The 11,763-nt window shown below is 43.3% G+C and overlaps 1 protein-coding gene across 2 annotated transcripts in view; it reads right to left on the reverse strand.

Moving 5' to 3' along the window:
• LOC127610106 (protocadherin-15-like) overlaps window positions 1–6,718 on the reverse strand; it is a 211,857-nt gene extending 205,139 nt beyond the window's left edge. The window contains exon 1 of one of the 2 annotated variants that reach the window (XM_052079848.1): window positions 6,117–6,718. The gene's annotated coding sequence lies outside the window, so the exon portion shown is untranslated. The remainder of the gene's footprint in view (window positions 1–6,116) is intronic. The other variant, XM_052079846.1, reaches the window with a different exon arrangement.
• Window positions 6,719–11,763: the final 5,045 nt, after the last annotated feature.

Genomic DNA, 11,763 nt, shown 5'->3' on the forward strand with positions numbered 1-11,763 from the left:
TGCGACAAATCACCATTGCATCCACAAAGCGGCGCCTTTTAATATTCACCGCCGGTCGGCGCATGATTCATTTGGAGACTGTTGGCATTGGCGAGAGGAGATAACTTACACTCTATGCAATCATCTCCCTTCATGCTTCGGCGGCGAGCAGGACACGGATTTCTTACGCCGAGTCCAGCTTTGCTCTGGCAAAAGCGGCTTGCGGTTTGAATTAACGGCAGAAACTCCATCCGGGCAAACTTATTGACTCTTTTTGACATTTATGGCCAGTGAGGAAAATGAAGAACGGAATCAATTAGTACGGTTTGCGGCTTCCCAGTTGTCTCCCATCCATCATGATTATGTTCGAACTGAGTTTGAGGAGCTCACAAGATCATACATGATGTTTTTGGAGGGGGCGGGGGGTCTTTCTGCAAGCCTGAATCCAAATCCCCACCTCATGCAAATGAGCCACTACTAACCCCGCCCACCTCAAAACAGAGCGGGGTGCATCACTAGTTCAGCTTTCGTGACTATAAGGGGCGGAGCTACGGGGTGGCTGCTTTGCACGCGAGTCCTCACGAAGTGAAAGCACGGTGGGTATTTTCACTCGTGAAAGCAGCACTTCACCGAGTTGCTGAAGTTTGCTTGCCAACGTAACGTAAGGGGAGCGAGCAATAAAACAAAAAGTTTGTTTTATTCCCGACAAGTCTTTCCAAACAACTGTTAACAACATTCAAAAACAGAGCGGAGAAAACAAAAAAGTTAAAAATCACATTCTGCCACGGCGCGACATCGATCGGAATTTGACGATTCGTTCAGTCCCAATTGCGATTGCGGATCTCGCGCACACACGGACACACTGATCGACTACTCTGGCGTTCAGGATGCACCAAGTCACCCAAACTTACTCACTTACAAACTTCCTCGGCCCGGCGAAGAGCGCAGCACTAAATCCACTCTAAGTGTAGTGTCACACGGCGGAGCACCTTATCTTCCAAATGATTTTTCGTCTTGAGTGCAAACAACCGCCGTCGTCAAGAAGGAACACAGTGCTGACAAGCGCTCGAGAGCTGATACGACCTGCGCCTCTGTCAATGTTTGTCAATTTAAGAAGACACGGGGACGGTCGTCAGTGTCGGCGGGGAGGAAACAAACGGCGAAAACTCACACTCGCTTACGTCCCTTTAAGTGGGCCACAAGATGTGAAGGATGATATATGGATCGGCCGCTCGTCTCTCGTTGTGGAAATAATGAAATGCAAACGAGCAGCGACTTCTACGTTAAGTTCTGGAAGGCGGGCAGCCTTGTCGGAATCGTCCTCCTGCAACCGCTTGTAAACTTTTGCACTCGAGTGTGAGCGACTGTTCAAGACGTTATCTGTACGACTCTTGCAAGGGATTTTCTTTATGGTGCCCCAGCGGTTACTCCTTTGCGCTTATTTCTATTCTTTCTTCCAATAAAAGAGTGCATTAAAGAAAAACAAAGCCTTGCTCGCGTCGACCTGATGTGGAGCCCGCCGGTTTTTCGATGCCTCCACCCCCCCCCCACCAGCCTTTGCCGAATCAGTCACCCACGCCGGCCCTGGACGCGATACTGCAGAGCATTGCAATTTCATGCACTAGGGACAGATAAATCTTTCGACTCGGCCGACCATAAATCTTCAAGAGGACGGTGAACGGCCACACGGTGTGCCACGACTGCACCTGACGCCGTTGAGGGAGAAGATAAAAAATAAAAAAAGAAGAAAATCTGGGATGCGCAGAGCCGCTTCGAGATTTCTTAATTCTCAGCCCTGCTGCAAGTCTGTGAAAATGAACGAGCCACATGGGGCGCCCCATAACGACTCGAGGTGGTGCTTAGTGAATGAAACAAACACTGATTTTTTTTTTCCCCCCCAACAGGATACTGGAAGGTCAAATCAGAGGAATATCATCAACCCGCTAAATGTCGGCGTGAAGAAATACAAACAATATTACTGTGAGCGCGAATAAAGGGAAATCCTACAAAGGGGAAGGTAGACAGTAAACGCCCCCCCCCCCATCCTCCCCTGATTAGCAGGGGATAGGGACCCACCGCAAAAAAACTTGGCTACCCCTGAAGGGGTTTGCAATTGCATAAAGATGCCAAAAGATGGCGGCAAAGCACTTAAAATGGAGAGGACCACAAAGTATCAACTGCATGCATCTAGCATGTACACCGTCACAAACCCATGTTACATGATTTTGGATTGGATTGGATAAACTTTGTCAAATGTACTTTATGTGTAACATACAGCACAGATGAAATTTCTTCCCTCTCAACATAAAACAAGAGGAGCCGCCGCCGGTGTCCGCGCCGCTATCAAAAGAAAAGTTAAGAAAAAAATAATAATAATACAAAACATGAGACACAGACAATTGTGCACTCTGAACCACTTTCCCGCATGAATAACGGTCCTGTCCTTAAAACGTAAAAAACAACTTCACATAAGGCTTAGCAAAAAAATTAGCTAGCATACTAGCGTAAATGACACTAGCTGGGCTAGCTACAACAAGCTACACTAGCTACAATACGTACAGTTATAGCATCCCCCCCCCGTCCCCAGCTAAAGTTCGGCTGAAACAAAAGGTGACTTTACCACATTATCAATCAAGCACCGCTATCAAAAGAAAAGTTAAGAAAAAATAATAATAATACAAAACATGAGATACAGACAATTGTGCACTCTGAACCACTTTCCCGCATGAATAACGGTCCTGTCCTTAAAACGTAAAAAACAACTTCACATAAGGCTTAGCAAAAAAAAATAGCTAGCATACTAGTGTAAATGACACTAGCTGGGCTAGCTACAACAAGCTATACTAGCTACAATACGTACAGTTATAGCATCCCCCCCCCCCACCCTGCCCCCAGCTAAAGTTCGGCTGAAACAAAAGGTGACTTTACCACATTATCAATCAAGCAAGTGTTGAAAAAAAAGACTAATTCTGTGTTCTCGGGTGTCTCTTAGATTCTTCAATCAAAATAAAGCAAGGACAAAGAATTCAAGTACACTTCTAGTCTAGTGGGAGGGAGGTTTTGTCTCATGAAGTTGAGCAACCGCTCAAATCCTGCGCCAGTACTTCAGAGTTAATGAAGATGTAGAATATCAAAATAAGTTTGGCACCCCTGTTCGAAAGCATCATTTCGATGTTTTCACCAAATAATTTTCACTCGTGAAGGCAGCACTTCATCACCTCATGATGACACTCATAAAAAATCAGCTCGGCTAGGAACGCAAATGCAAATCTGTCCGGTGAATACTGAGATCAAGATCAAGACAGTTGGGAAGGGCCTCGAGCTACCTCAACTTGGCGGCAAAGCACTTTTTTTTCAATTTGACAAGGCTATGGCCTAACGTAATAAAGCTCATTGCCTGCACCAAAGCAATACTTTCGTATGAAACATTTTTTTCAGCCTGAGGAAATCTGCGAATGAGCAATTTCGCCGATGCCGAAGTGCGAATATGTGGATGTTAGCAGCTTTTGGTTGTGACCGGGTCGTGGTTCCGTCTAATCCGACCATTGCTCGGGAACGGCGGATCGTCACGCAGAAACGGCGTGGAAGCAGTATAATGTCAACTAGCCACATCATTGCATCACAATCCGGCGACATTTCGAACAGCTCAATTTCAGACCCGTTTTCAGAAAAAAGGCAAAAATAGTTAAGATTCACTCGGGGTGTTCCATTTCACACTCGGCGGGTGGACAGGCACTTCAGAGACCCAATTATTTGTACACAAGCCAATTTCCCATAGCGTCTCCCTCTTAACATTCAATAAAATTAGCCATCCTGTTCCTCCCAAGCGAGCGTTGATCATGCTCCGTCCCACCGCGCGAACCGTGACAACGAGCTGCCTATGGAGCAAGACACGGCTGGAATATCAATGCCGCCTTCACAACCGGCCTGAACCGAGCTCCTCTTCAGCTCTTATTCTCCCCCCCCCCCCCCCCCGAAACACACACACACCCCAAACGTGAGCCCGTGGAAACAGACGGACGGGCCAGCCTGTGACTGATGGAGACATCCTGCAGCTAAAAAAAAAAGAAAGCTTTTTAAGGATTCCCCGCACACGTGTAGCATGATTATTGCCCCCCCACCCCTCACCGCTCAAAACTGTGGATACAGCTCAGCAGGGTTCTCGTCAACTAAATCCACATCAGAGAAGAGGGGGTATGTGAAACACATCCTTCAAGAACAGGATAACAGGATCACGGGGGCTTTACTCATTGGAAGGAGAGGCGATGTTACACGCAGATACGCTAACAGTATTGGAAATTTCATCCGATTAGATAAGCTCCTGTCGCTTAACGGCAAACTCGCTAACGCCTAACGAAAAGGCGGCTGTTTGGGACTACGATTGGCCAAAAACAGAATAGTATCACTGGAATGATTTGGTCATTTTCTTGTGGTTGCGTGTGGGTCGTATTGACCAAATCTGGTCAAGTTAGTGTTTTTTCCACAAATCAATCTGTCTGCCCCCAACCGCCTCATCTGTTATTTTTATGCATTATGATCATTCTTGAAAATAGCTTGTGGACATATCTGGTATCCGGATTGCTTGAACGTCTTTGTATAACTCTGCGGGAGACGTGCGGCCTTATATCACCTCAAGATTGAAAGTCTGGATTATTTTTATTTTTTTTGCTATCAGTTTACACGGCGACTTGTTCCGTCATTCTGACGGAAGTTCTCTGGTCACCTGTTTACATGTGACATGATCAAAGTTTTTTCAAAAGCAACAACCAACTACTAGTTTAAAAAAAAAGTTCTCTCATAACCATTTTCGGGTGAGAATTGACTTTGTACCGTTTGTGTAAAATGCTCTTGCATGTCATCGTTTGCCTTTCATTGTGTGATGTCACAATATGATACGCTAGCTAATACCATTGATGGGTCTCATGTGAAAGTGCTTTGCTTGTATCGAATAATTTAGCGACGGACATTTTATGGTCAACTGTAGAATATGGGTCGCTGATCGTGTGCATGATTTTGGGGTGGTCTTGACCCTTGGTGGTGCTCCCCCTTTTTCAAGTGCTACGTCGCCATCCTGTGCCAACTATACACGATGACAACGCTCTTTTGCAGGGGGCATCAGTTTGCCGAGGTTCATCGGGTTTGCCGGCTATAAAGGGCCAAGTTGATGATCTGTGTTGTTGGACCAGACGAACTTCATCCCGGATGACGATTACTACGATGTTGAACTTTAAGTGCACTCGGGATGTTCAGTCAAATAAATGTGTGTGCACTTTAACTTGTACGCTAGGACTACTTTAATGGGGTGGGTGGGTTGGGGGGGTGGGGGGGGTCCGAAAAAGCCTCACTTTCTTTGGCAGACAAGTTCATATATTTTTTATTGTGTTGTCTGTGCGTGGGTTCGACAAGTGATTCTCAAAATACGTTATGTATGTGTGCGCATGTGCATGTGTGTACTTTTTTCCCCCCACCCAACAATTCAGTTGTATTTAACTTTGAAGTAAATTTAATTTTAATAATTAAAAAACGATTTTGAACATTTTGTGTATTTAACTTGTATGTCCAGTACATTTTCGAGTCTTTTTATCGCACACGCGCGCGCCTCGGGCCTGCTATGCTACCGTATTTGTTTGTTTTTGGCGGCACTTGCGTCATAAGTCACGCAACGTTTCTGCCAATATATGTAAAAATAAAAAAATAAATAGTTGTAACAATAAAACATAAGTGTCGCTGTTGCATCACATTTTCTGGGCCGGATGACAGCTGGTCAACACCCCCCTCCCGCCGACCCCCTCCCTCCTTTCTTTTTTAATTACGCACACTTGAACGCATCTTCCCAAGTATCGATCGCCCTTAAATTCGAAGCCTGCCCTGCAAATCGTCTTCAGCCTCCGTTGCTCCAGTAAGTGTCTACTCCCCGGGACACTTGATGGAACACGCTGCGTGGGTAATAACCGTGTAACTAGCCGGTGATACAGAGATGGCAATTTTAAAAAATAGGTCTTTTAACAAAACTGTCGACTGGAAAATGTGCGTAAACCCCCTAAAGCATGCCCCCAAAAATGTGGATGTCAGGCTAAAGCAAAACAATGCCTGGGATATTTCCCATTTGCAATTCGAAAAAAATAGCTTTGTTTTACCTCAAAGGCGCATCCGTCGTATTCCAAGTGCGCCAAAGGTCATTGCGCAAACGTTCAGAGGACAAGAACAGGGAGAGATGACAAGTAGGCAGCAGTACACATGACCTAATCCTCTTCGGTATATGTCCTTCACATGTGCTCAAGCCGATAATCTTCCAAAGGGGGGAGTCCTCCACCCCCACTCCCACCCCGAATCCCGGTGGTCTATAATCTTCTTTTACCACCCCACCACCCCCAGGCAGGCGGTTTGACGGCGTGCGGTTCACTTTCTTCCGCGCGCACCGGCTGAAGTTGAAGTGATGCGTTCAAGGGTCCAAGCAACTCTGGATAATAGTGTGTTGCTCCTTGCGGCGAGGGAGTTTTCCCAGTAGCATCGCTGCCCTGACTTGTGGCTTACATGGTCTCACACACACAAACAGAGAGACACACACACACACGCGCATCCATTGACGCGACCTGAAACACAGTGGAATTCGAGAGGGAGACACACAACTGTGGGTCGCTCGGCTCTGCTCGCCCTCTCTCCCGTCGCTTTCCCTTTGTTGCTCTCTGGCGCCACCCAACGTTAGATTTAGCACATTTAGCTCTGTTTGGGCCGTAGTGGAATGAGTGCCAAGAACTGATGACAAATAATCACTTTATGCAGTAAATGTTCTCAAAATAATGTCAAGTAGAGGGGGGGGGGGGGGGGATTACAGTCTAAATTTTGTAGGGCGTTTTGTTTTTTTAATGAAGAAGAACGTTCTTAAACAGAAATCTCACGAAACCATATACAGTAGGAACTACGATAATTGAAACAATTGAACAGGGTGTGCATCAAGATTATATGCTTTGAGTCAATGGACATTGTGCAGCACCTTCTGGTACGAGGGGGCACTATAGTACAAACAATGAATATGTACATGACACATGAGTGTCTTCTTGTAAGCTACAGTAATATTAGTGGCGATTTTTTTTGGAAAAGGATAAAAGAATATATGTCCATGAGTGTTGTTATATTGCCCGTCTATATATTGTTGTATCATTTGTGGTCAAATAGCCAGTGATTTATAAAAACCAAAACATTGAGGCAAGTTATTTATTCTGGTTTTCACTTGGCAATGATTGACCTTTCCTCAGGCACTGTTTACTGTACATGGTCTCTTTACATACTAAACAAGTAATTGTCTTCACTTTATGTTAATTGTCCAGTAAACATCGAAGCAAATGTTTTTTAATAGAGTAAGATATATTTTCTGACGATACATTTCCTTGAGCACAGTTCAGTTGTATTTAACTTAAGTATGGTCGCCTTTTGGCGATTGGCAGTATTTTTGAGTGAGGTGCGCAACTGCCAATATGGCATAGAAAGTTTTGATTGGGCTATGACATTAAAACGAACTGCAAAGTCATATGACTGGCTGGCACATTGGCTAACACACACACAGGTATAAATAAAAATGGATCGACCTCCGACTTGGGTCAGTTTGACCCAAATATTTTGGGTTGTTTTGTACAAAAAAAAAGTACTGTACCATAATTAAGTCTTTTTTCTCCCTCTTCGTTTAATTCACAATATTTAATTGGGGCCTTTGCCCCAGTACATGCTAAATAAAGAAATTATTGCCTCGCCCCAGACGCCTCCTGCAAAGCTTAAGTTTACAGCCGAAAAGTGATGCAGCCAGAGCACAAACTGGTAAACACTGACCCATATTTAGTAATATATAATTTTAATTATTGCTTCCTGTTCATTGGAAAATAGTGTCCATCCCACAATAACGAATATCTTATGTTGAGTAATTAAACGCCCCCAACGACTATAAGAGAAAATATGTTGAAGAATTTCAAGCATCCATGACAAATTATCACACAGTAGGGGATATTGAATGAAAATCCATTAAGTGGTCCACTTTTCAAAAGCCATAACCCATAAAACAGCACACATTTAGCTTGAAGCGTGGGCCCGATTGTCCTAGACAGCAAAAGCACAATAATGGGCCAAAAAAGGCAGCTAGAGGCAGTGCAGGTGTGAGGCGACTGATAAGAAGGTTGATGGGCAAAAGAGCAAAAATGTGGTGAAAAGATCACATGAGCATATTTTGAAAATAAATGCATTTTCTTGTTCCTTGGGGCCCTTAACTAAAGTGATGGAGTGCAGCCTGTTGGTAATGGCGCCATTGCAAGACTTTGCTCAAAAATAAAATAAGTACCGGTATCTGTATTTTTATGAGGAACACAACAAGTGATATAAAGCCCTTGAGTGGGCTTCATACCAGAAAAAAAATAAGTGAAAACTTTATCACCACTCAATTTTTATAGTTGCCATTTTTCTTTAAAAAATGGCCTAATTATATCATCATTATTCTCGTGATGCAAAACACCTTCGCTGACAGCTACAGCCTCACTTGAACAGTTCATGTGATTCAATCCCTGAAATGAAATTATACTGACTGTGTATTCAGAATTTGGTTCATTTTTTGCGATAGATGAGCTCATGCTACTGCTGTCGACATTACTGCAATTATCAACCTTTATTCAAAGGCATATAATCTTTAGCAAAAACTTAAACGAATGATATTGTGAATGTGACAGTGGACGGATGGAGTCGCAATGTTCTTCTGTTTTAGTGGCACAGCTACATCTAGAAGGGTCTAAAAAAAGTCAAAATAAAAAGGACATGTATTGAACCAAACCTTATAAACATCGCTTATAAAATACTGCTAGCTTAATGCTCACACACAATGCAAAAGGCTACAGATGAGCTAACGATACTAGCATTGCAGTAATTAGAAACCTCTATACAACTTTTTCAAACATGAACGGGAACAAAATATATAGAAATAGCATACAAAAATACTCGCAGGCATATTATCTCTATCCTCAGAAAAAAACAGATAAACGATGATGTCTTCTATGGTTCACCATTCAATCGAAGCGTAAATGTCTATTGTACTGCCCCCTGGCGGACAAGGTACACACACCAGAAGGAGCAGAAACTGGTTGAGCACTGCCTCCACCGACTTAAATAAAATAATGATAATAATTATAATACTTTTAACGTGTCTGGACTGGTGGCCACATATCAGTCTGTTACAGATTTTCATGGGAATGTGAACAAAGCCAATCGAAAGTCTGCTAAGAGCTCGCCTGCTTCTCGAGAGCGCCATGATTACTTTAGGGGACCATATCAGCTTTTGGTGTGCGTCACAAAATGATGAAGCGTACAAAAAAATGTCATGTTGGAAAATGCAGCAGAAAAACGGCACCGGAAGGACAGTGAGAGATTGCGTGTGCCATTAAAAATATCCCCTGACTGGCAATGAACTCTCGAACACCGGTATTATTAATTGTCCTTGCGAGGTTACACAGAATTGGTTCACCGCTATGATGTCGCTATGATGTCTCAAATCGCGGCGGAGAAACGAGCTATGGCCAAACCGCCGACAACGGAGGGAACACAAGTGTATTTATGAGGACGGGGGAGAAGAAAAATGGAGGTGATGCGGCATGGAGGAACAACAACTGCTCAGATAAGCCACAGTGTAAAATGTGCCGCCACTCAAGTGTTTTGTTTGGATGAAAATGGATGAACTGAGTCAAGTCAACAGTATTTATAGAGCACTTTCAAACAGCCATCGCTGCATACAAAGTGTTGTACATGGAGCAATTTAACATGCACAATAAACAGTAAGACAAATCGGTAATAAAGGCGGTAGAAAACCAAGAACAAATCAAAGTCATGCCGAATCGAATGCCAAAGAATACAAGTGAGTTTTGAGGAGGGTTTTGAAGATGGGCAGCAAGGAGGCTTGCCGAATGTTCAGCGGGAGGTCATTCCAGAGAGAGGGACCAGCAACAGAAAAGGCTCGATCCCCTCTGCGCATCAGTTTAGTTCTTGGTACTTCTAATAATGTCTGGTCCACAGACCTGAGGCGCCGGGCTGGTGTGTAGGGGCGGATGAGCTCAGAGAGGTAAGGTGGCGGGAGATTATTCAGAGATTTGAAAACAAAGAGGAGGATCTTGAAAATAACTCTAAAATGAATGGGGGAGCCAGTGAAGGGATGCCAGAGTAGGAGTTATGTGCTCCCTCTTACGAGTACCAGTTAAGAGGCGAGCAGCGGCATTCTGGAGGACTGGCTGACTCCAAAGTAAAGGGCATTGCAGTAATCAAGCCGGGATGTGACAAAGGCATGAATTACTGTCTCAAAATGTTCATATGAGAGGAGAGGTTTTATTTTGGCCAGTGATGATATCAATTTATCACGGCAGGAGAAATAACACTGGTCAAAAAATGAATACATATTTTTTTCAAATCTGAAATATTTTTTTTTTTTTGGCGCCGATTCTGAATCTGCTCTTGTTTTTCCTCCAGCACATGAGGTTTTCATAATAATAAGTAAATTATAAAGTGACATGTAATACAATGAATCAATGGGTAGGTTTAACAACGTGATTCTTTTTCTGGAATATCATAGATATAAATGATTAACGCATGATAAAATCAAACTTAAAAACTAAATGTTAATTGTACAGTCTGGAAGTGCAAAACAACAACAAATAACAGCAAAAAGAAAAAACTAAACACCAAATGGAAAAAAAAATACTAAAAAACAGCAAAAAAAATAACAAATCACATAAAACACAAACAGCAAAGAAAAAAAACAAAACAGTAAATATTTTCAGATCTTATAAAAATGGGGCACTGAAAATGTGTATTTTCACTGCCCCTATTTTTATAATAAAAAAATTCAGTGCCCCTATTTAAGGCCTGCATTAAGTTTGCAAGTGGACATCAAAATGACTCGGCAAAGACTTGGGAGAAAGTGCTGTAGTCTAATGGAAGTATCTGGCGGCACCGCATCATACTGAAATGTTTCACTCGCAGGCGTTTACCCTTTTGACGGGTGAAATCAACATGATCTACATCGAGCGCCTTTTCACTCAACACCAGAGATGACTCATGTTGACAGATGTCCACCAACCGATGAATGTCTCTCTTAAAAATGTGATGGCAACCACATCAAGTTTCATTGACTTATATTCTAAAAGTGTTTAGGACGCCCTCTAGAGACCGATTGGGTGTACTGACAAATTCTCAGCCTTTGGTCAAGAAATGAATGGGAAGCCGAAAAAGTGAAAACAGAAGAGAGTAGAAGCAAAGAAACGTTCAACGGCTCTGGTGAACATTCCAGAAAGTCAGCATGTATCAATATTTGTGAGGAATGGGCTTTTAAACAGGTTTGAAAGAAACGTGTGTCTTTCAATGGGCTACAATCACAAAGGTTTGGCATTGTATAGTGAGCACTAATGGATATAATGTAGGGCAACTTACTTATGCTCGCTGTTTTACACAAACAGCATCTTGAACACTCTCCGAAGGATGGCCAAACCAAAGATGCAGGCAAACAGGAGTATTTATAGTACACTCTAATTGGGACCAAACAAGGACCCGAAATGTTGAAAGATGTCCAGTAATATGCCTGTTCCATTTCCACAGAGACCTTAAAACAGATATGTCCAGCTCCAGGCCTGGAGAGCCGCCATCCTGCCTGTTTTCTATCACTTCCGTCTGCAACACACCTGATTCAATCAGCTCATCAGCCAGCTCTGAAGCAGCATTCGAACAATCCAGATTATTTGAATCAGGTGCGTTGCTCCTGGGAGAGCT

Source organism: Hippocampus zosterae, chromosome 11, assembly GCF_025434085.1.
Source record: "Hippocampus zosterae strain Florida chromosome 11, ASM2543408v3, whole genome shotgun sequence".
In the NCBI taxonomy this organism is placed as follows: domain Eukaryota; kingdom Metazoa; phylum Chordata; class Actinopteri; order Syngnathiformes; family Syngnathidae; genus Hippocampus; species Hippocampus zosterae.